The sequence below is a fragment of the Zootoca vivipara genome, chromosome 12, assembly GCF_963506605.1.
Source record: "Zootoca vivipara chromosome 12, rZooViv1.1, whole genome shotgun sequence".
NCBI lineage: Eukaryota > Metazoa > Chordata > Lepidosauria > Squamata > Lacertidae > Zootoca > Zootoca vivipara.
The window spans coordinates 9,486,307-9,512,252 of NC_083287.1; the positions used below are offsets into that span (position 1 = coordinate 9,486,307).

A 25,946-nucleotide genomic window follows, 5' to 3' on the forward strand; every position below is an offset into this window, starting at 1 on the left:
TTTTAGAGGGTGAAACCCTCTAAAACTGCTTAGGAGAAGTCATACTTTTAATATAGACACAGCAGCTTTAATTACCCATGGTTTGTTATACTATTAAAAGCATTGAAGAGCCATCAAGCCGTTCAGCCTGCCCAGCCTCACATCCATTTCAGCCCATTTGCCAAGGCGAGTTCCTTTCATTTTAGGTAGGATCTGCTTTTGACATCTCCCATCTGAAAAAAGCCCAAACATCCTCACAATATTAAAGACTTATATTGTCTTCTTCTGGAAACGGTGAAAGAAGAGTAATACAATGAACTGTCAAATAAATAAATAAAATAAAAAACATTTCCTTTGTGGTTACTTTTGAGATGGCAGACAACTGCATCAAACAGCACAAGCCAAGAGATTTATATCCGGAATTCACATTCACCGTGGTTTTGAGCTCTATGCAGCCAACGTAAGATTCTGATCTTTACAGGGATGCTGTGAGCTATTCTTCAGCAGCCAGTCTCCCATGTAGAGAGCTTATTGTGTAGTTCAACTCATTATCAATACAATACTGCCAACAGAAGAATTCAATATATCTGTCTTCAGTTGTTCGAACAATGCATTCTAGATACCAAAGGACGACCTGCTGCACATTAGGGTCCACTTTATGTAGATTTGTTTACTGATCCCTTATTCCAAGCCAGTCTCCAACCTCCCTTCTCTCAGTGCCCCCTCATCAGATCCAGACACCATCTTTGTCCAGCCAGCCCTTGACAGGCATCAACTGCAGAGCTTGGAGTCCTGCTCTCACACCACAAGGAATGATGGATAATGCACACTTCAACGTTGAAATATTGTCTTAAGCAGACTGGGCAATGCACACCTTTATCAAGATAAGTCGACTTGATCCCCAAATCCTGATAGATCATTCTGAGTGACTTGAGGAAATTGTTCTGTGCATTTCCCAAATTATCTCAATAATTATCTGAGCAACAAGCACATTACACACAGAAAGTTGGATACCTTCCGTAACATTTTCTAGTTCAATTCTTCAATCACCTCCTCCATCTCCGCTTGTGACATTAGCACTGCTGATGCAATGGGGAGATAAAACTAAAACAGCATTTTATCACAGATCAACATCCGTATCTCTTGGCAGGAAACAAATGACCACAGGGGCTTTATAATGCCCTCAGGCACAGGAGCTTTTGCAGTAATCTGTGACAAATAAAGGAGGCATGTTATGGAACTAACTCCTAACAGATTATGGTACAAATGAAAGATTCATGAATGTTTGTTTGTTTGTTTGTTTGTTTTGTATAATGTTTTAAATGTGTTTATTTTGGAAAATTTAATAAATAATTATTTAAAAAAAAAAAAAAACAAATGAAAGATTCTATGCATTTTCAGTGGCACTTGCAAAAAGAGAGAAACTGATGCCCAGAGGGGGAAATGTGTACATTTTAAATGCCACTGCATGCCTTCTACGGTAATACATATCCCTGCTCCTCATAAAAGTAGCATTTCAGAATTCAGTCCAGATAGCCTGCAACTTCAAATCAATAAAAGGTTGGGGTTTTTTTTAATTAGCCGCAATCAGTACCGAAAAACGCACTTGATTTTTAGCCAAACAACCAAGCAGCGTGGACTGAGAAATTATGCATATGAGGGAATTTAGAAAACAAGAAGCATTCTAGCAAGTTGTATGAACAATGTATGAACAAGCAAAATTGGGACATTGTTGAAAAGTGAAACAGGACGCTACTTTATTGGGTTGTGGAAAGGGGAATGAGAACAATTATTAGTTGCCATGATTTGGAGCCTACTCATTGTTCCTTTTATATGCCTATTGTCTTTGTCCATGGAGTTTTCTTGGCAGGGATACTGGAGTGGCTTGCCAGTTCCTTCTCCAAGGAACTGGAACTGGAACTCCAAGGAACTTTTACCATAAAGAAGGCTGATCGCCGAAGAATTGATGCTTTTGAATTATGGTGCTGGAGGAGACTCTTGAGAGTCCCATGGACTGCAAGAAGATCAAACCTATCCATTCTTAAGGAAATCAGCCCTGAGTGCTCACTGGAAGGACAGATCGTGAAGCTGAGGCTCCAATACTTTGGCCACCTCATGAGAAGAGAAGAATCCTTGGAAAAGACCCTGATGTTGGGAAAGATTGAGGGCACTAGGAGAAGGGGACGACAGAGGACGAGATGGTTGGACAGTGTTCTCGAAGCTACGAACATGAGTTTGACCAAACTGCGGGAGGCAGTGCAAGACAGGAGTGCCTGGCGTGCTATGGTCCATGGGGTCACGAAGGGTCGGACACGACTAAACAACAACAACAACAACATTGTTCCTTTTGAAATGGTTGTGACAAAATTTAATGCTTAGGATTTTTCAGTTCACACATGCTGGCCCTGGCCCTCTCCCTGCCAGGTATGCACCTGTGACTACAGGATGATGTGCTAGCATGAACTCAGAAGCACATGGAACTCAGAAACACTGTGGCTGAAATAGAACCTCTGCCTGCTGAACTGCCCAGGTCACTAATCGATCTCCAGATGCTTGTAAACATAGAGATACACTCATGGCTGAGGAAGGTATGTGGTTGCTTATCTGTAGAGGCTGCAATCACCCAAGTAAGGGGACACCTGAGAGTAAGTCCCCTTGAACTCAGTGGGGTTTGCTTCTTAGCAGATCTATTGACTTCTCTCCAAATGCTTAACATTGGCTGCATCATGCCCAAATTTGCTTTCCTAGACATTGCTCGAGAGGCCGTTGGAATGGAATGAGAGGTTAATAATTTGAGGAATTCAGAATTTGAGTACACTTCTCCCATCAGTAGATGTGAAGTTGACATCAGTGGGAAGGACTGCCAACTCTGATAGGTTTGCCAGCTACAGCCATTTGTGGACTGACATCAGCAATTCATACTGTGGTGACCTCATGTTTGGATCATTGCAATGCTATCTGCAGGAGGCTACTCTTGAAAATGGTTCAGAAGCTGCAGGTAGTACAGACAGGATAAGTTATTCATTGGGACAGGAAGCTGAGAGAATGCAACACCAGACTGCATTGGCTGCTGGTAAGCTACCAGGCTCTGTTCAAGGTGTTGGTAAATGTCTATAAAGCTCTAAATGGCTCAGGGCCCAAGTATCTCCAGTGCCTCCTCCAAAACCAGCGATTTTTGATCCTTATGATCCATGGGGTGGTGGGAAGGGCTCTGAGGATTGATGAAGGGACTTGTAGAATAATCTTTTCTGTAGTGTGGCCTCAACTTTGGGGCAATGTCCCCTTGGAGTTGCATCTGTCCCCTTCATTGTTGTCAGGCAGTCATCCACGAAAGACACTTCGGTTTACCAAAGTCTAATGGGGTAATGTTTGTCCTGAACAGGAATCTACAGGGTTTTACTCACTCTATGAACATTTTAGTTCTGCACTAGATGCAGTGTTGTTGTTTATCCTTTGTTGTACTGGGCTCTGTGGAAGGAATGGCAAGCCATAAACAACAGCAACACGAGTTTAGAATTCTGTCATTTGGTGGTTATTTTCACGGCAAGCACTGAGATTTGATCATGGCACCACTTGACTTGTTTTTTGGGCCGATGGGAAGCTGAAAAAACATTATTCCTATATTAAAACTGCTGAGCAGCTACAGTATATCCACAAAAGAAATGAAGACAGCAGTCAAGTTGCCTGATTCTCGTTCATCTTGAATGCCTGGCTTGGGTTTCGAAGATACATTACATAACATTGTTTTCTATATTTGCAGAAGTACTGAGTGAATTTCAAGACCCCAGGGGATGCAGACAAAAATGTGTTGCACCTTGGGCCCCCTTAATCAGCTCATCTGTTATGTATCCATGGACTAAATGCAATTTTCAGGACTTTCAAGACTTGGTAGGAGGTCCCGTAGAAGACATCATTCTGCCTGAGGCAGAAATAGACTCAGTCCTCCCCGAGTCAAGGCACATCATACCCAAAGCTGGTTCGAGTTATTTTGGTATATGGGACAGAAAAACCCCAACTGCCTCTCCTCAGGAATAAAAATGCAGTAAACAACAACAACAACATCATCATCATCATCATCAACAACAACAACAAATTACAAACTAATATCTGTACACCAAATGAAAGATTTGATTCAGAACCAGTTTGATAACTCTTAAAGCGGTCCAATTTGGCTTAGGTCCAAATCAGCACTTTATTTTGGAAAAAATGCAGCTCCATGTCTTCATATACACTATTATCGGGAATTTTCTTAGATGGCTAAAACTCTTTTTTGTTTTGACAGAACTGTGTGAGATTCGAAACCCATTCTGAGTGGCTAAAGCTTACAGACAAATGGGTGCAGGGATTGATATCGCTGTTTATGCAATAAAACACGGTCGTGTTTAAGGGGTGGTGGTGTTCAATGAAGGAGAGGCCAGGCCAGAGCAAATATGAAGTGAGTAGCAAGAGCAAACTGTCTCCTATGCATTGTGGATTTTTTGCAGGGATATTACTGAGATGTTTTGTGGGTCCCTTAGGATGTACTGGCAACCACACTGATGGCCATGGGCATCATATTGGTGAACACTGCCTTATGTGGGTGAGCTTAGAGACAATACATTTTTTTTTACATATGGATTGCTAAGGTTTTGTGAAACATTTCAAGGGTTCTCAAATAGATCCCGTTTTGCCTCTGACAATCCCAAAATCTCTGAGGCACCTCACTCAGGCTCAGGATTTGAGATCCATCTGAATCCAATGCAGACCCCTAAGAAGTTCAAACTATAATAGAACATGGTTTAGCAATGTGATACAGTGAAGGATTTAATTTTTGATATTATTAAGCATCAATATCACTGTGGAACATGGATTTGTGAAATGGAAACTGTTGGCATTTATGAGATGCACCATAGCTTTCCCTGCTGAATGTTTTTTCTGAGACATCTAGCAACTAGTAAAATGCTTTCGTTTAGGCTGCTTTGGATCCACATCATTCATTTGTTTATTTTTTGTTATTGAGAAGCAGCACTTTTGTTAGCACAGCTGACATTCTCTATCTCCAATAACTTTGTGTCTAAGATTAGTTGTTTATTATATTGATACTTGCCTTGCTATTTCCCTTTGGAATACACCTGTGGGTTCGGTAGCTGACAATCAATTGAAGCAAGCACAGAATTTCCTGGTGGGTTCAGCAGAGGTCGGCTTTGCCTATAATTCATTAAGTTTCAAAGATTTTTTCTGAGTAAAGCTGCAGTTTTTTTTCTTTTAAAAATAAAGTAAAACCACTTTACCCTTCTTTTGATGATCAAGAAATGAAAAGTTCCAGTCATGCAGCCCAGCAGTTGTTCTCCTGAAGTAAATGTGGGGACACAAGGCCATAACTCAAGATTGAAAGGCACCTTTTGCCAAAATATGTGCTTTCAAATATATGGACCCAGGTTCAATATCTGACATCTTCCTTCATGGGATCTTAAGGGGGAAAACCTATATATTTGATCCTAGATTGCTGCTGCGAAACTCAGTAGACAGTTAGGTCTGGTGGATCATTCATCTAATTTAGTATATCCATCACTCTGAAAAATTATACACCTGGCCCTCAGTCACTAGCCTCAATCAAGCTAACACTGAAAGCTTCTCGAATCCTTTAAAATGTGGCTTAGCATGCAAGGGAAGGCAGTGGGAATAAGTGAGCCAGCACAGTAATCATCACCATCCACAAGTTGAAGGGTGAACATTTGAAGCAGACAGTCTCCTATACTGGAAGAAGCAAAGATCACCAGTGTTGAAGAAATTATTCTTCAACATCAACTTTGTTGGACTGGTCATGTTGTTCAGATGCCTGATTATCATCTTCCAAAGCAACTACTCTATACTTAAAAATGGAAAGTGTAATGCTGGTTGTCAACAAAAGAGGTTTAAAGACTCTCTCAAGGCAAATCTTTAAAAATGTAGTACAAACACTGACAACTGGGAAACACTGGCCTGTGAGCACTCCAATGGGAGAACAGCCTTTTCCGATGGTGTCAAGGGCTTTGAAGACGGTCGAGCTCAGGATGAAGGGGGGAACCGTGCTAAGAGGAAGGCACTTTTGGCAAAGCCTCACCGTGATCAACACCCACCCAGAAACCTACGTCCCCACTGTGGAAGGACGTGTGGATCCAGAATTGGCCTCCACAGTCACTTACAGACTCACTGTTAAAACTGTATCATTGGAAGACAATCTGACTCGGCTACGAGTGATCACCAAAGAAGAAAAAGACTCATGGTGGATTCATTGCTATGTTTCCCAAACTTGGCTCTATGGCTGTTTTTGGAGTACAACTCCAATCATCCCTAACTAGCAAGACCAGTGGTCAGGGATGGTGGGAATTGTAGTCCGAACACAGCTGGAGACCCAAGACACTGCTCTATCAGAAAGGCCAAAAGGTCTAAAAAGCACATGAGGCTCCCTGTGCTACACATTCACCCTTCAACTTGGGGAGGACAACTAGAACAGTGTTGGGGTGGTGGTGGGGTGGAGCCAACACAGTCATCCCTGTTGTCCTCTCACGTGTTGCTACTTGAGTTGCATCAATAATGCCTATCAAGGGTTTCATCTGATTCTGATTATGGTGGCTATAATAATAAGAATTTATTATTTATACCCCACCCATGTGGCTGGGTTTCCCCAGCCACTCTAGGCGGCTCCCAACAGAAAATTTAAAAACACAACAAAACATCAGACACCATTTCTCCCCCTCTTTTGGTTTGGCTTAACTTGGAGAGCCTATCAAGATTGCACCCCTTGGCACCTCCCAAGTTCTAAAAGTGAGTTGCTAGTCAAATATGAACAAAGACTGTTCTTTATACCTCCTAAGACTATGTGTATATAAAAAAGACCCTCATCATAGTTTTCCATTTTCTAAAATATTGATTCCCCCCCCCCATGCATTTGTTCGGTGACACTTTTATTACCAGACCCCATCTTGCTTAACTACAAAGCTGATGTAGCATACAAGCTGCGCCTTGTCATTGACACATAAACTTTACTTATTCATTTGCATCAAAGTCAGAACACTAGCAACTGTGCGCCTTTCAGCCGGTTATTGCTCTGACAGCAAGGAGAAATGCTAAAGCTGAAATGCTGCTCTCAGGGACAAATTGCAGCCAACACACAAACGCACTGTAGCCCAATGAATCTTCTTCTGCTTTAAAAGCTGCTTTGGATCAGAGGCAGCATGTTTATGTGTATGAGTTTCTTTGGGTTCAATAGGACCATTGTGCTCCTGTCCTGCATGTGGTCTTCCTGGAGGCATCTGGTTGGTCTCTTTGGGAAACAGGATAATGCACTAGACTAGATAGGCCTTTGGTCAGATCCAGACAGGCCTCTGGTGTTTTTATGAAGAAGGGCGATACTCAGAGTTAAGAAGCAGGAAGAAGAGAAAGCAATTAATATTTAAGCTAGCTCTCACCTCTCTGCTCCAAAAATGTCAGGAGGTGTTAAAAAACACCAGTGTCGAGAGAAGTCAACTCTTTAGTCAAAGAAACCAAAACAGTGCTGACCTAGTGATAACAGCAACTTTTCCTAGTAGGTCTTGGCCCAATGAGGCAGTTGCAATGACTGAAGATCCCCACCTTTCCACTGCTCTCTAAGGCTCCTTGCCCAGTTGCTTCCCCAGCAGCCTAAGGCTCTGTCACCTTTCATCTCAGTGCTGCACCTTCTTCATTTCTCTGCCATGTTCTGGGAGACCAGGGGAGAGGGGAGCTGGTTGCAGCAGAAAGGGGAGACTCCCTGGCTTCTTCAGCAGATTGCTTCATCGCTGCCTCTTGGCTCCCCTCCTCCCCAGCCTCCGTTTTTGCCTCTGATTCTGCACTGCTGTCTGCCTCAGCCTCTTTCTGCTCACTAAACCCTGTTGCCTCTTCAGCTTTATTCTCACACAGAGGAATAAAGAAAGTTTGGTTTATTGTACAAAACAGGAGTGACAGAATATATAGAAATGCTGCTTCAGACAGCAAAGTTACAAGGGAGCCTCACATCTTAGCAAAACTTTGCACATATTATCTGTGAGAATTAAACGCCCGTTTGCAGATAGTAAACTCAGTCCTTTACAGAACAATGCAGCAGAAGCAACTGTGTCTGGAATAGCAACAGCAAAGGTTTTATTTATAAAGCAAATAACAAAACAACAAGACGACTCTCACGTCCATCTTCTTCAGCAGAGGAGAGCAGAGAGAGAGGGAGGAGACATTTAAATAGTTCCCAAATTCATACATCAATTAAGTAATTAAAGGCAACCCACAACATTATGCAATGTGAGAATGAGACATTACAATACTAACATTATCATGGGCCACAGATAATGCAAAATTTCCCCCTCTTTTTTTTAAACCTAAAACTATGCTGCTGCAAGTGTGTATCTTGATCTCTCCTATCCATATTCCCCTAAATGTTGAACCATCCCTGTATTCTGATTATAAGCTTTATGAGCCTCTATTGGCATGCCAACACATTCTTTATTTCCCCCATGGTGTCCAGATAAATAATGTCACACTGTTGGTAACCTTAATTGCAAGCCATATTGGAATTAGCTGCTCTACGCAATTATGTGATCATTATATGCATTGGACTCCAAAGACTCGAGATATAATGAGCTTGGAAATACAACACAGAACTGCAGAAACTTATGCACCATTTTAAGGCTACATATTCTAATGGACCGGAAGACAGAAATAGAATTTTATGGTTTGACTGAATGCTAAAATCCACTTTCACACATCCCTAGGTTGCCATTGAGTGCTGGAACTGAGGAATTAGGAGGGGAGCTACAAGAGTTTGAATAAGGCTCACGAAAGCTGTGTATGTATGTGTTTTACATCCCGGATGATTTCCCCTTCACAGTTCATGCCATATGGTAGCTGTAAATGATAATTCAGTTCTCGCATAAGTGTATGCAGTTTTAATTATATAATAAGAATGCCACAGGCTCCCCGATCCAGAAATGGAGACGCACAGATCAAAGCCTGCTTCCATCCACATAGCAGGCTGAGTGTGCAACTGCCCCATGATGGTTTTTATTATTATTAATAATAACCTGGCCTCCCTTTTAATAAACTCCTGGGGCAACTAACAGTCAAGAAAACAATAATGTCACAGAAAATAAAATCAACAGAAGAAGAGCATAACATTTTGCCAGCAGAAAATCAATTCAGCCAGCTTGGTAAAGCCTGAGGAAAATATTCTGTTGAAAAGATGTGAGAGTAAGTGCTAGGTGAGGCTCTCTGGAGAGGGCATTTCAAAGGTGAGACACCACAGCTAAAAAGACATTTATTATTATTATTATTTCTATCCTGCCATTCTTTGAGAAAGGAGCCAAGGATAGTAAACATAACTACAACAAACCATTTTCTTTCTTCCTTTCCTTTTTTAAAAAAAGCATTCTAAAATTGTCTTAAAACAGTCACAGTCACATCATTTAAGCCCCAGGGGCTCCAATAGCGTCATCAGGAGCAAGAGAGGACCTAGACATCTTTGGGAGCTTTCCCATAAACTTTTCAGAGTCTGCACCCTTTGCACAACGTTCAGAATGGGATTGGTTAAAAACTGACCTCCCACCTGCTCCCAAAGGTGGATGAATCTGAATCTGTCTTGGATTCAAACAATTACTTTTCTGTGCAGGTTTCTGGCTTTCACTGCCTCCCTTGCCAACCTAGACCATGGGAAGGCAAAATAAGGCCCGGGGGCCAGATCCGGCCCAATCACCTTCTAAATCCGGCCCGTGGACGGTCTGGGAATCGACATGTTTTTACATAAGTAGAATGTGTGCATTTATTTAAAATTCATATCTGGGTTATTTGTGGGGCATAGGAGTTTGTTCATTATATTTTTTCCAAATATAGTCTGCCCCCCCCCACAAGGTTTGAGGTACAGTGGACTGGCCCCCTGCTGAAAAAGGTTGCTGACCCCTGCTCTAGACATTTAATACAACCCAGTGCACCCAAATCTTTTCTCTCACTCATATACAAACACACACGCACGCACATATAAAAGGGTGGGGGGCACAAAAAGATATCACAAGTTGTGCAAAAAAAAAAAGAGGCAGCTTAAACAAAACAATGAAAGGAAGCAAATGTACACAATTTTTCTCGTTTGAACAATTCCAGTCTCAAAATTTGGGCTTTCTTTTAATATAAGTTGGCCTGCTTTGGCTCCCAGGCACCTATTTTGCCCAACATTGTTCAAGATGGTAGCATCAAGATACAGTCCCCCACAGCGTTAATCAGCAGTTGGCATTACCAAAGGATTCAGCAATAATATTTCCCTTCTTTGCTTATCACCAAATTAGAATTATCCTGGCCACCTAATGTGTTTACAGAAGCAAAGGGAGAATAGCAGCACTGCTTAGAAATGCAATTGCTTTTTCTCATGAAAGGCTGCAGAATAATTACAAGCTAAATGCCGAGGACATTTTAAAAAAGAGGATGGCAGGGCATGTTAGGGGTGTAATGTACTATATAAGGCAACAAACTATATGGCTAAAAGATCAATTTTCTCTGAAACTGTAGCTATAAATAAATGCTGTGAAAACAAACATTAGACTCAAATAAGAGAGCTGTCGAGAGTTTGCAATGTAAACTTTGTTTTGATATGCCCTCTGGCTTCGGACCTAAATCAGCAATTCACTGAACATAAAACAGGTGACATTCCTCCTCCCCTGAAAACTCTGAGCGCCAGAAATTCCGTATTAAGCAAAATTAAACAAAATATTCACGTTTGTCTACATTATCCAATTCTTTGTACACCACAATTAGGGCTAAGCCCAAAGCACTCACGGAGTTCTGCTTTCTCTTTCACATACATGAAACATCAGTTGCTGTTTTTAATTAACTGTTAATTCCCCAGCAAACTATACAGTGAGCTCGAACCAGCATGCCTGATCCACGCGAGGACTGTCCAGTTCCTTTTTAGTGCTTAGGATGGCCACATGTCCTACTTTGCAGAGGACAATCCTCTTTTTGCAGGAGTTCTCTGTTTGAAGATGAAGACGCATAAGAAGAGAGAGCAGGACCTTGAACCTGTCCGTCTATGGTTGGCATAAAAGAACAACACTGGCTCCCAGTATGTTTCCAAGCACAAATCAAAGTGTTAGTGCTAACCTTTAAAGCCCTGAACGGCCTCGGTCCAGAATACCTGAAGGAACGTCTCCACCCCCATCGTTCAGCCCGGACACTGAGGTCCAGCTCCAAGGGCTTTCTGGCAGTTCCCTCGCTACGAGAAGCCAAGCTACAGGGAACCAGGCAGAGGGCCTTTTCAGTAGTCGCACCCATCCTGTGGAATGCCCTCCAGTCAGATGTCAAGGAGATAAATAACTATACAGCCTTTTGAAGGCATCCAAAGGCAGCCCTGTGTAGAGAAGTTTTTAATGGTTGATGTTTTATTGCATTTTTACTATTTTTGTTGGGAGCTGCTCAGAGTGGCTGGGCCAGCCCAGTTAGATGTGCAGCATATAAGTAATGTATTATTATTATTAATTATTATTATTATTATCATTATTATTATTATGCATCTGGACAGCCAATGGAGCAGACACACAGCTCACCTTCCACACTATGGCATTTCTCTTTAAAACTTAGCCATTAATTCTATATCTGCATCTAGGCACAAAAGTTAACATATGCAAAGTTATGCAAATCTGTGCCTTCTTTTGCTCCTCTTTGTTCTTGTTTTTGTACGTCACCACTGTCTCCAGGATTGGAGCCCCGCCGAACTCATGGCCCTCAAGTTCAGTTTCAAAGACTCATTCATTAGTACCTACAACTTTCCACAGGCCCAAGAAGCTGAAAAATGTTGCATCTGGCCATTTGTCCATTTCTGCTATCTTGAACTGGCAGATATTTAGGGATTTGAGCATCGTGGTGGAAGCCCAATCCATTCTAAATTGGTCTTGTCCTTTCAAAGGAAGCCAGCAAAGCTTTTGCACAGAACCTCATCCCACAGCAGCAGTTTCTAAAGTTAGCGATGCTTTGTGTGAAACAGTGCTTCTTTTTGTCTATTCTGAACCTTCTGCCTATCAATTTTAATGAGTGGTCTGAAATACTAATATAATGAGACACAGAGAGAGAGAGAGAGAAATCTCTTTCTCCTCCGTAAGCTCTTCATACTATCGATAAATTTATAAACTGATATAGTGTACTCCTTAATCATCTTCCCCTCCAAACTAAAAAAAAATGCAAACACTTTATTACCCTTCCCTTGTAGTTAAGATGCTCAAAGTGGATAGTATCATTATACAGGTGGCACTAAAGTTAGCTGTGCCTTTGTAGAGTCAGGAGTTCCCTGTGATATTACAGTCTTGTTTAAGAGAGACCACAATGGTCTCATCCAGCTTCCTGGCGGGAGGGTCCTCTAAGAGCTTCCCATGGCATCCACCATCCCTCATCATTTCAGTTGCTCTTTTCTGTCTTTCCCAGGAAACAATCCTGTGGTGAGTGGACCAGAATTGAATCCCAAAATGTGACTGCATCATATTTCATATATCTGAAACATTTATATTCAGCCATTCCACCTTAAAGGGTGTGTGTAAGATGTCCAACCACAGTCTCAAATTATAACATGCTCAAATAAATCACATTTAACAGAGCTAAATAAAAAACAAACCAACCCTGCAAACTGACAATCCGGCACAAAAGCAATAGAACAAGAGAAATAGCACTAAAAGGATACTGCCAGTTTTATTTCCTAATAATTCCCAACATTTACTTTGCCTTTTTTACTGCCACTGCACACCAAGTTGATGTTTTCATTGAGCTATCCATTCCCCCTCCCCCACAAGATCTCTGTCCTTCCTGGTTAGTCACAGCAATATCAAATCTCATATGGGTATATGCATGATATTAGAGCAGCTGGCATTGCCTCCCTGCTATAGCAAACAAATATTGCTTCACTATTCCTGCCTTTATATATTCGTCCACTCACCATGGTGTCACCGGAAGCAGGACACTTCACTCTGCAACAAGGTGTCAGTAGTCTTCTACTGACTGACCAACCTGAATTTAGCTTCCAGGGACCTCCTAACTATAATTTCTAGTGTTGCTGCTGCTGTGCAGTATTTGCCACCTGAGGCAGCTGCCTCAAATTTCCTAATGATAGGGCCGGGCTGGCTCAGGTTTAAATCCCTGCTCAGGAACTATAACATAGAACTATAACTTACTTTAGAGGGTTGATCTAAATATATAAGGGAAATAAACCATGTGTGCGTGTGCCACCTTGAACAGCTTGGGAGAAAAATGGGGTATGAAGAACAGTAACATAATAATTAATTATTCTGTGCTATCCTCTTTTTATGAAATGGATTTTCCATTGCGTGTTAAACTCTCCCAGCAAACAAGCTCTGATGCTCTCAGCTTACCATGCTCTACCACAATGGCTCCCACTAGGGCTTCCCAAACTTCTCTGGCTGTTCTAGACTACAATTCCCATCATCCCTCACCACTGGTCTTGCTAGCTAGGGATGATGGGAGTTGTAGTCCAACAACAGCTGAAGACCTAAGTTTGGGAAACCCTGCTCTACATAGATAACCATAGCTCCTGCACAGTGTGCTTATTCTGCCCCCTGCTGCAGACAATAATTGAGCCTAGGGGGTGAGACACACTCTTAATCCTAGGGCTAGTTAGTCAGATCAGATGACTCAGCTGTTACAGCTAAACCTGGAATACGACCCACTGCCTGGCTTAACGTAATCAGCCATTTAAATTTAGAACTGAGCTAAAGGCTCGGATAAAAATGGGCTGTCTATGAATTGTTTTAAAATTTAGGTAATCTAAGTTTCTGGAACTCAAAAACAAATGGCTAAAAACTCAAGATTATGTAACCTCCATAATTTAGCTTAAAAATGAAAGGAGACAGGTAGATTTTAAGAGATCCCTGTCTACACACCCTCTGCATTTAGTTTCATGGTGTGGCTGTGCATCAAGGTTACAAACTCTCATTTTGATAAGGTCTTTCAAGCCCTGCTTCCAACTGCCATTCAGGACCCACCTGGATGCCCATTACTACCTGGAACAAAGAAATCTCCTCCCCATAGCTGCCAAGTTATCCCTTTTTTAAAGGGAAATTCCCTTATGCTTAATAGGTTTCCTCGCGAGAAAAGGGAAAACTTGGCAGCTATGCTCCTCCCCTGTGCTTCTGGATCTTCTCAAGTCTCCTTCCACCTGTCTTTTTACACTAACTCTCCTATTCATGCATTTTCTTGCAAGTTCATGATACTTTTTTGGACACCGTTCAAGTCTTTTAAACTTGCTGATACAACTGCCCCCCATCCCCCCCCAAATGATTTAAGTATGATTATTACTACCACCATTAACTAACAACCAGCAACTTAAGTTGGGCCTGCAAATGCGCTGGCAACCTATGCAGCTGGTACATACGTTGTGTTATTTGCTCCAATAACTTGGAACCCACAAGAAACCAGGCAGCTGCATTCTTCACAAGCCAAAGCTTCCAAGCTATCTTCAAAGGCAGCCCCACATAGAGTGCATTACAGTAGCCAAGCATGAATGTAATGGTGTCAAGAATGATTGTGGCTAGGTCCACTTTCTCTAGATGGGGGTACAGCTAGGGAAGCCCTGATAGCACTGAGGGCAGTAGAACCCTTAAGCTGGACTTTCGGGGGCCATGAAACGCCATCCAATATTGGTTCCATACCTCCATGCAGATCAGCTTCCCGACTCTACCATACCTCCGTCTTAATCTAAGATGCATACCAGATGCCCTCCCAATATATCTGATTTAAAGAGATTCATTCTGAATCCAACATCTGCCATCACCAAGGGTAGATTGTTCACTGTTTAAGTAGGCAATCATCTTAGATTGCATAATCCAGTAATATACATTCCCATGTAAAGCAGCCTTGAAAAACCAATCACAAATATAAAAATTGAATCAACTAAGCCTGCGTACTGCAGCAATCATACCATGACAGCTATGCAGTGTCAGTTAACACACTGAAGCTATCTCATCTATCTAATGCATCTGCGTAGTGAAAACCACATGGCACCTTCTGATGCCAACATTTCTCCCAGTTTTCATCTAACCTAAATGCCCCTACCTCCAGTATGATTTTTACTTTCACCACCAAGAGCTTTCAAGTCTTAGGCTTTAAGGGACTGAGAGCTTTCAAGCCATCTGCCCTTGAAAAGACAGGTGCTCCCCTTCCATTTAGTTCATATCTTTGTATATCACAGCCCGTCGTTATTAAATGTATGATCAACACTTGGTCATCATTGGAATAGCAGGGGGAATTTGCATTCTAAAACGAGACACCTCATATAACTCACAAACCATGAGAGGCTGCATAATACACAATTTCAATGCAAAGGTATAAAAGGCAGTGTGGCTTTTCAAAGAATGAACTGAATTTCATGTGCCGCTAAAAAGGAATCTGCACTCAAATAATTGCACAACCGACATTTAGTATGTCTCCTTCGACCCCTCTTTCAGAAACTTTCTTTGTATGACCTCAACACCATTCCACCATTCACAAGAGCCTCCTTACCCCTTTGAGAAGACAGCATGAGTTCCACCAAGAAATGTTGCTTGTTTCTAATCTTTGAAAGAGTTACGACTTCCTTTCTCCCACCGGCCGCCTTTTAGCAAGCACCATGAATGGCATGTGTTCCTTCAGCAGTCGAGACAGATATGTAAGGGGCAGGGCACCACAGGAAAGTCGCAAAGGCACGTCTTGATAGAATAGTGGAGGCCTGTGCCAGCGGCAATATCAGGCCGTGCCAGATTCCAGGCGCTGCGTTGATCTAGCACCTGTTATCGTTCGTACACATTTGACAATCAGCTGTTCGGCTAATATTAACCAATGAAATGTCTGTTTTGAAAAATGGGGAAGTCAGTGCCTCTGCACAGAGAAGCAGGTTTGTATAGATGCATGAAGATAGGCACTTACAAAAAAAAAAGTTTACATCCATACTGCTTTATCTTAAACTACAGATGGTCATTTAAAATGGGCAACATTAGTAATGGGTGAACTCTGCTAGCTCAAATTGGAATCAAAAGTTAAGCTGTCTTCGGAGAGCACCCTCCCAGTTCAACCATACCTCCCAGTTCAACTGCAGTTTTTCTCCCCTGCCCCCATCACTCCACAACTTCTGCACACTAATCACAACCCACCCAGAGGTATGCAAAGGCTTTTGAAAAGGATCTCTAGGAAACAACATTAACTTACTTCATTTGCAAATTGTTTCCCTTGATATATTATGGAGTGATTTAAAATATAATAAAAACATATACGTATAAATGTATAAATATATTACATGTATAAAACAAGTCTTTAAAATAACCAGATAACACACACACACACACACACACACACACACACACACACACACACACACACCTTACTATAACAACACATACATAAATTTACTTTAAATCCAGTACATGCATCAGTTGAGATTAGTAAAGGTAAAGGGACCCCTGACCATTAGGTCCAGTCGTGACCGACTCTGGGGTTGCGCGCTCATCTCACATTATTGGCCGAGGGAGCCAGCGTATAGCTTCCAGGTCATGTGGCCAGCATGACAAAGCCACTTCTAGCGAACCAGAGCAGCGCACGGAAACGCCGTTTACCTTCCCGCTGTAGCAGTCCCTATTTATCTACTTGCATTTTGACGTGCTTTCGAACTGATAGGTTGGCAGGAGCTGGGACCAAGCAACGGGAGCTCACCCCTTCACAGGGATTCGAACCGCCGACCTTGTGGTCAGCAAGCCCTAGGCTCAGTAGTTTAACCCACAGCGCCACCTGGGTCCCTATCAGGTGAGATTAAAGCTCTCCATTTAGAAGGTTGTCTTTAGCAAGCACCAAATTCCAGTGGGTAGGTGTCACCATACTAAAGGCCTGATTCTGATATGAAGTACGGATTCTGCCCCCAAAAGTAATGGTCAAATCAGTATGTTACACAGGCAAAATAGGGTTCAAATAGATGTTATACCTATACATTGTTGATCCAACAAGTGACATGTCCCATTGAGTCCCTTTGAGTCCCTTTATATGGGTATGGGACAGGCACAACTTCAGTTTCAAAAGCAAATGGGAACTCCTTCTGGTGGGCTGAACCTGAGCTATGTGTTTGTGGGTCCCTGACCTAGGTGATAACAACAGTGGCTCCAAACCAGACTGAGAGGATAGACTATGGGCAGGCTTTGGCATCTCTGGAGGGGGTGCCAGGATTGAAAGAAAGGCTGGGACGGGAACCAAGGGTGAAGTGGGTGATGCTACAAGGATCTATGCTAATGGGACTCTCGCTGGTATTTTGTTTCTCATCTGTATCTCCTCCCAGGGCGACTTCTCTGTTTCGCAAGGACATGACACACCCCATCCCAACTCGCAAGGCCTCTTCCAGGAGTCACCAGGCAGCTCCTCCTATGCCCACCCCTGTACCCTGTGCTGGTCTGACCAGACCCTTCAGGATGTCTCCTCATGACCTTGCTGATAAAATAGTATCTGCAGGAGATAAGACGTCTAGATATGATGTCTAGTTAAGATTTGGAAATGTTATGAGTTAATTATTAATAAGGACGGAAGAAGGGGAAGGGAAGAAGTTTGAAGAAATAAGATGTGATAATATTGTTCTACATTTTTGTATTTCTTTTTTAATTTTTTTCTTTTTTTCCTTTTTTCTTCATGTAAAACCTAATAAAAATTATTCAAAAAAAAATATCAATTAAGTACTACTTGTGGGCTGGGCAAAACTGGATGTTGCTGGATTGCTGGTGCCACGTAAAACCAAGATACCCTGTTTCTCCTAAAATAAGACATACCCATAAAATAAGCCGTAGCAGGATTTCTAAGCAGTTGTGCAATATAAGGCGTACCCCAAAAATAAGACATAGTGATAGGCGCAGTTCTGGAGGGTGCCAAGGAAGAGGCTAGGCTGGACATGTGTGGTTTTTTTTATAGGAAAAATAAATATAAGACAGTGTCTTATTTTCGGAGAAACACGGTACTGTAGCTCTTTATGCATCACCCAAAAAGGTGGCAAAAGAAGACACTGTTTTGCATAGTTTGCACAGGCTAACACATGTAGCTGTAAATTTAGAATTAATCGCTGTAATTTAAACAGAAATACCTCTCACTGTAGCTGCGGGGCCTGTTACCTGGTGACCTGCACAACTGCTGCTTAGTCTGCTGTCCAAGTGCTAACTGCACAGTCTAACGGCAGAAGAATGGGCAGATTCAAGGCTTTAGCTGGACTTGGAGAGCTCTTCAGATATAGGAGTCCTTTCAAACAGAGGACTGTCCTGTCACAGCTCTTCCAATGTGGATTGTTGCCTGCCAAGGAGAACATGTGGCCACCCGACGTAAAGCCAACAAATAAAAGTAAATGGAATTCTTTCTTTTTTTTAAAAAAAAGTGCAACAAATCCAGCTAACTTCCCCATGTTTATGAACCTCAAGTATCATAAAATAGGCCTTAGGAACAGATGCTGTCCCCAATCAGATCCTGAGCCAATTTATCATGAGTGAAAGAAACCAAAGACCTGAAAATTGGAGGAGTCTTACTTAGCCAGTATCACACATTCTTTGAAGTTCAGGACCTCAAAATCACCTTGTGCACTAGAAAACTTCTAGACATTTGGCTTCAGCAGCCTGTACTTCCAAATCTCACAGTCCAGCAATTCTGAGCTACACATCTTCTGACCGCCGGCTCTCTCATAGGATTTGTCATTTCTTGCTTCTGTTGATGTGGGAAATAATATTTCATACCTCTGCAGAAGTGTAATGGCATGGCACACTGTACCAAGTTCACAGTCTAATGAACTCAAGTCAACCTCTTCCTGGGCTAATACTGATAAATTAATATAAAATAATATCCCATCATAATCCTCCATTCATTTAAAAAATCCCTACAGCTAATTAGGCCATAGCGAGGGCAGAATCTGGATGGAAGACTTGACAAGGCAGCTCTATTATTAAAACAGTGGTGGAGTCCAACTCTTGTCAACCCCAGCCAGCATGACCATTTCCAGTCCCTCAAGATTTCCACCAGCAGGAACAGAAGGAGACCCCTGCTGGATCCACCCTATACTTTTCAGTTCATTTTCCCTGCTACCTCTGTGGTTCTTCGTGGATATGTTTGTACAGTATTGTGTGTAAGAGAGCTCCAATAGATATGGATGTGAATTGTACATCCTGATTCTGTATTATGTTAGCTAAAGCATCATATGAAACAACATTCCCCTTTTAGCACTTCTTTGTCCTCCAACCTTCCTCCCATCACACATTCATTTGCACATGTGTCCCTTTCTCTTTATGCATATCTTGAATTCACCTGTATTAGTCTCCCTGGGTTCCACAGGACCTGTTTTCTTATAATGGCAATGGCACCCACCTGAGAGGTGCCGGAACGAAATCCTGGTGAGTTCTGGCTGAAAAAAGCCCTGCTTCTTCACTTCATGTAAAATTTACAGGTGTGCCCTCCTGCTTAAAACACCACCACCAATGACCTGATGTGGATTTTCAGGTGATTTAACTCAGAAGCATTAAAAGCCAGGTGAATAACCCCACATTTTGCCACAGCACAAGGTAGCTTCTCCAGCACAGGGGGATCCTTCTTGAATCCCCCTATCTTAAAGGTAAAGGGACCCCTGACCATTAGGTCCAGTCGTGACCAACTCTGGGGTTGCTGCACTCATCTCACTTTACTGGCTAAGGGAGCCAGCGTACAGCTTCTGGGTCATGTGGCCAGCATGACAAAGCCGCTTCTGGCAAACCAGAGCAGCGCATGGAAACGCCATTTACCTTCCCGCTTGGAGCGGTACCTATGTATCTACTTGCACTTTGACGTGCTTTCGAACTGCTAGGTTGGCAGGAGCTGGGACCGAGCAATGGGAGCTCACCCCATCGCAGGGATTCGAACTGCCAACCTTCTGATCGGCAAGCCCTAGGCTCTGTGGTTTAACCCACAGCACCACCTTTTAAGTCAGGCATCCCCAAACTGCGGCCCTCCATATATTTTGGCCTACAACTTCCATGATCCCTAGCTAACAGGACCAGTGGTCAGGGATGATTGGAATTGTAGTCCAAAACATCTGGAGGGCCGAAGTTTGGGGATGCCTGTTTTAAGTCCTTAAGTTATAATAAGAGCCAGGTCCTCTGAGGGTCTTCTGCAGGCTCCCTCACTGCGAGAAGCGAAGTTACAGGGAACCAGGCAGAGGGTCTTCTCAGCAGTGGTGCCCTCCCTGTGGAATGCCCTCCCACCAGATGTCAAGGAAATAAAGAACTATACAACTTTTAGAAGACATCTGAAGGCAGCCCTGTTCAGGGAAGTTTTTAACGTTAGATGTTTTATGGTGTTTTTAATATGCTGTTGGGAGCCGCCCAGAGTAGCTGGGGAAATGATATTATTATTATTATTATTATTATTATTATTATTATTATTATTATCATCATCATCATCATTATCATTATCATCATCATCATACCTCATGTGCACACAAACACACATGCCTATGTTTATAAAATTCACAAGTGTTGTCCTCATAAAACAAAGCTCCTTGTAGCTCAAATCTTCTGGCTAGTGACAGTAGAAATAAATTCACAAGCGGCAGCTGAGCAAAGTTCATTCCTGCCACACAAAGTCTTCACACTCTTGTTTCCCGCAAGTGCCTTTAAAAGTGAGAAGTGTGGTATGCAAAATTTAGACTCTGTACCCATTCAGCCTTTAGCCTTTCTCATCACGCAGGCTGATACCTCTTGGGAACGAGACTGACATCACCCCGAAGAGTGCTTTTACGTGCATTTCCCCCCCCAAAAAAACCAGAATTGCTGTGTGAACATCTGAGCATGCCTGAAATAAAGACGCGTTCCCCCGGGAACCTTTTTCTTCCTACAACGCTAAAGCTAAATATCCATAAACACACACAGAGAGAAAAGTAAGTATGGTAGAAGCAAAAACACTGGCAGCTTACTGAAAGGCAAAGAAGCAGCTATCTAGAAAAAGGTAGTTTTAGATTACGCCCCCTCCCGAAGTTACAACTGGAATTTCTCCCAAAGTGAGATTTGAAGTGAATTTTGTTGTGTGGGGGCAGTTTGGCTATATGGGGAAGGTTGCCCCTGCTACAGATATATCCTTATCATTACAATGTTGTTGATTATTAGACACAGGGAATAGCCACCTGCACTGATTGTAAAGTATTATGAGGGGTGTCAAAATGCAAATTTCCCTTGTGTGGCTTAAGCAGTTATGGGTTTTCCTAGAGGAGTCTTTAGTTTCCCCTTTACCCTTAAATGGATCATTTGCTCATGCATCGGGCCTGTAACACGTTAAGAATGTTTATTCCCCCCCCCCCATTATTTGCTTTTTAGAGCATTCATATTTCACTCCTTTAGTGTAACCAGTGCTATTTTTCTAGAAAAAGAGGTGCCAGAACTCACCATAAACTCCTCCCTTGCTCTCTTATAATGGCAATGGCACCCACCTGAGAGGTACCGGAACTGAGTTCTGGAGAGTTCCGGCTGAAAAAAAGCCCTGAGTGTAATACACCGTTTGGAGCAGCTTAAAATAATTATAAATAACAATATTCTGTCAAAAGGTACAAAACATTGGGCTGTCTGTTAAAAAAAAACTATCAACAATATTACCTTATTTCAACCAGAACTCACATGCGCTACAGGTATCAAAAGCCTATGGTTTATAGTGGGGAGCCATGATTACCTCAGTTAAGCCTTTCACTTCCTTAGGCCTGCAGACCGAGAGAGCCTGGCTACAGTGATCCATACTCTGGTAACAACTAGGTTTGACTACATGGGGCTATCCCTTGAGATTTATTGTGAAACTTCAAGTGGTTCAAGTACAGACACAACACTGTCAACAGGGAAGGGCACATTTTGAGAAAATCTCACTAGTATTCAATTGTACAGGGTGAGTCTTTTAAAAGAGGCTCCGTGCAACATGTGTACTCTGTATCCACAGGGCCTCTTTTAAAGGACTTGCCTTGTACAACCAAGTACACTGGTTTCTAGTTCAGTTGCAGCTAAGTGCTGGTGTTAATGGCTTGGGACTGGGATATCTAGAAGTTAGACCACCTCAGTGGCGTAGTGTGGATTGCCGGCAGCCAGGATGGGACGAGTGAATGGCTTCAGAGGCTTAATCGCCTGAGATATTTTATACAGAATCTTGGCAAGTTGTGGGAAAGTTGAATTGTAACATTAGTTTCTCCAGTTATGTTGGGGAATCAGCAAGTAAATTCTGCTACTGCTCATTCTAATGGGTGTATCCCATTACAGACACACCTTCCCTCAACTTCACAAGGGATGTCAACATGGGGATGCACAAACAGCTTTTGTGAGCTGGCTCCATTCCGAACATTTCCTCATTCATGGCCAGCATGGTAGGATTAGCCAGTTGCCCTTTATAGTAGGATCTTTTCTGACTCATGCTCCCTGATCGATTGATTGATTGATTTAGTCCATACTGCAGATCTAAAGCAGAGTTGCCTATTGTGAATAGCAGCAACATGGAGGTGTTTAGCAGGGCACATTGGTGTGAGCCTGCAAGGATGTCAACTCATGCTCAACTCAACCAACCCCTATCACTGACAAACTAGAGCAGAGGGAAGAGGAGGAGACAAACTTGGGGCACAGGAAGCAGATTCCCTCCAAATGCCAGGCAGCAGGAGGAATGGACCTCTTCTATGCCCTATTAAAAGGTAAAGGTAAAGGGACCCCTGACCATTAGGTCCTCATACCTGCCAAGGTCCTCTCTGAAAAATAAGGGACCGGACCGAAAGTAGCATACCGGAAGTAGCGCGGCGGCCATTTTGGAACTGGGTGGAGCATGCTCAGAAGTGACTTTTGATGCTGCTGTGCCCAGTTCCAAAATGGCTGCCGCGCCAGAATAAACAGAATAAAATCCGTTTTTTTGGCTGGGGGCAGCTGGAAAAACGGGGGTTTCCCGGGGTAAACGGGAGACTTGGCAGCTATGTAGGTCCTGCCGCAGATGGCTCTGGGGTTGCGGTGCTCATCTCACTTTACTGGCCATGGGAGCCGGCGTACAGCTTCCAGGTCATGGACTAAGCTGCTTCTGGCAAACCAGAGCAGTGCACGAAAATGGCGTTTACCTTCCCACTGTAGCGGTACCTATTTATCTACTTGCACTTTTGAACTGCTAGGTTGGCAGGAGCAGGGACCGAACAACGGGAGCTCACCCCGTTGCGGGGATTCGAACCACCAACCTTCTGATCGGCAAGCCCTAGGCTCTGTGGTTTAACCCACAGTGCCACCCGTGTGGTCTATGCCCCCTTAGGTGATATTTAAAGCAACTGGGGGGGGACGGGCACTGTTCAGTTAACCATCTGATCTAGCGCTCTTGGCTAGGCTGGTGCTGCCCAGGTAAAAGCCAGGAGGGCAGCTGGTCCACACAGTTAATTGTTACAGGGGTGTAGGAAGGGGGTGGGAGGGGGCGGTCTGCCCCATGGGGCCTTCCCAGGGGGGTGACAAAATCCCCCTGGGTGGATCGCACTGTTGTGCCATCATTGGCCCCCCGCCAGGAGGATTGTGCCGCTGCACCGCAATCGGACCCCCGCTGGGGAGGATCATGCCACCACGCTGCGATTGGCCCCTGGGAGGATCACGCTGCCGTGCTGATTGCCCCCCTGGGTGGATCGCCCCACCCCTGGGTGCACAGCATGTGCGCCGCTTCGGGTGCCTGAGCGGCTAGCTCCGCCACTGAATAGTTGCATCCTCTGACAGACCCTTTATGATTTAATAAAGTTGTAGCCTTTAACCCCACATGTCTTGCATATTCATTACAGGTTCAGGGACAACTACTGAGTCCCAATTTGGGTTCAAACAAAAGGCATTTATTGTTAATGGCAAAATAATGGCATTAATGAGTAAAATGGCTTTGTGGCTTGAATTGCCAAAATGCAATAGTTACAAAAGATCAGAAAGGTTAGCTGGGATAAAATTGTATGTGGGGTTGAATCACTTAATTTTGTCTAAAGCAATGTTCAAAGTGAATTTAGATGTTCCTCCTCATGTGAAATGTCTGAAGCCAAAGGAGCTTCGATGACGAGCAGAATTTTCTAGGAGGGATTCAGCTTGAGCCTGGTATGTTTCCATTCTTTCTGCCGCCATTCCACTTACAAAGCTCTCAAATGGTGTTCAAAACAAAATGAAGCAATATGAAAATGCACAGACAATGCAATTCTATGCAGTTGATTCAGAAATAAGCCCCATTAAGTTCAACGGACTTACTTACAAATAAGTGTGTAAATGTTTGCAGCCTAAAATATTCAGACAATGGCAAATCATGCAAACACAAATAGGACTGTTACAGGTAGGTAGCCATGTTGGTCTGATGTAGTCGAAACAAAATAAAAAAATTCCTTCCAGCAGCACCTTAGAGACCAACTAAGTTTGTCATAGGTATGAGCTTTTGTGTGCATGCACACTTCTTCAGATACACTGAAGCAGAAGTCCTCAGACACTTATATATAGTCAGATGGTGGGGGGGGAGGTATTACGCAGAAGGGTGGAGGGAGTGGGTGATTGACAACTATCCACTCCCTCCACCCTTCTGAGTAATACCTCCCACACACCATCTGACTATATACAGTGGTACCTCTACTTACGAATTTAACGCGTTCCGAATGCACATTCGTAAGTCGAAAAAAATTGTAAGTAGAATCCCATAGGAATGCATTGGGAGAAAAAAATCGTAAGTTGAAGCAACCCTATCTAAAAATTCGTAAGTAGAAAAAATCCTATCTAAACCACATCCAAGATGGCAGACGGAGCTCCATTCGTAAGTAGAAACATTCGTAAGTAGAGTTATTCGTAAGTAGAGGTACCACTGTATAAGCATCTGAGGACTTCTGCTTCAGTGTATCTGAAGAAGTGTGCATGCACATGAAAGCTCATACCTATGACAAACTTAGTTGGTCTCTAAGGTGCTGCTGGAAGGATTTTTTTTTATTTTGTTACAAATAGGACAGTTATACATAAATGAAAGAAGAGTGGTTTGACAAACAATCCCTCTCCCCTGGGAACTCTAGGAATTGTATATGGAAGGAATAGGAGTCCCCTAACAATTTTCAACGCCCATAACAAACTACAGTTCCCAGGGTTCTCTTGGGGGGAGCCATGACTGTTAAAGTGGTAAATAGTGCTTTAAATGTGTGGATGTGGCCTAAGTGTTGATACCCTCCAAGTGTCCTGATTTTACAGGGACATTCCAGGAATTATGAAAGCCATCCTGACTTCTGATGTGATCCCAGAATGTCCCCATTTCCCTTGCCAAGCTTGAGGACGAGGATGAAGCCGGCGAAGCAGAGAGCAAGCGGAGCGAAGGAGTCTGGATTTTAAAAAATGTTTTGCGTGTCTGCATCTGATCTTTCCCCCTTCTAAAATTTATTTATTGGTGTGTGCTTTTCTTTCTGCAAATCTACCAAAGAATAAGATTAAATAAAATCTGGATTCAGGGGTTTTCTCAGGACAGTGGAGGGTGTGTGCTATGTCCCATTGGCATGGTGGTGGCACTCGCTCTTATTCTGATAGAAAATGTTCGGTGGTGGTGGTGGGGCTAAAAATGGGAGTTCGAGGAGGGTCGGTTGGGAAGGTGAGTGTGGAATGTCCCTATGCATGTTTGAGTGTTTTGGGGTTACAATCAGGGCCGGATTTAGGTTTGATGAGGCCCTCAGCTACTGAAGGTAATGGCGCCCTTTATATGTCCAGCTGTCCTTTGTCAACAACAAATTGTCACTGTTTTTTGTGTTGAATATATGCTATATGGTAATTTATGGACCGAATATGTATCTAAAGCTATGTTGCCATGCAACCAGTCCATGCAGAATGTAGGCACTCTATATATTGAAATGAGTAAACCAGTGATATTTTAGGGAGCTGGCTAGCAGGCGGGGCTCATTACTTACATCATAGGAGCCTACACAACACAAAACACTGTTGCTGTATGTAGGTTTTAATTTATTTGTTTTTAAT

At 43.0% G+C, this 25,946-nt stretch overlaps 1 protein-coding gene across 4 annotated transcripts in view; it reads right to left on the bottom strand.

The window, feature by feature from the left end:
- ARPP21 (cAMP regulated phosphoprotein 21) overlaps positions 1 to 15,683 on the bottom strand; it is a 223,874-nt gene extending 208,191 nt beyond the window's left edge. For all 4 annotated transcript variants that reach the window (XM_035129801.2, XM_035129800.2, XM_035129799.2 and 1 more), the window contains exon 1: positions 15,490 to 15,683. The gene's annotated coding sequence lies outside the window, so the exon portion shown is untranslated. The remainder of the gene's footprint in view (positions 1 to 15,489) is intronic.
- Positions 15,684 to 25,946: the final 10,263 nt, after the last annotated feature.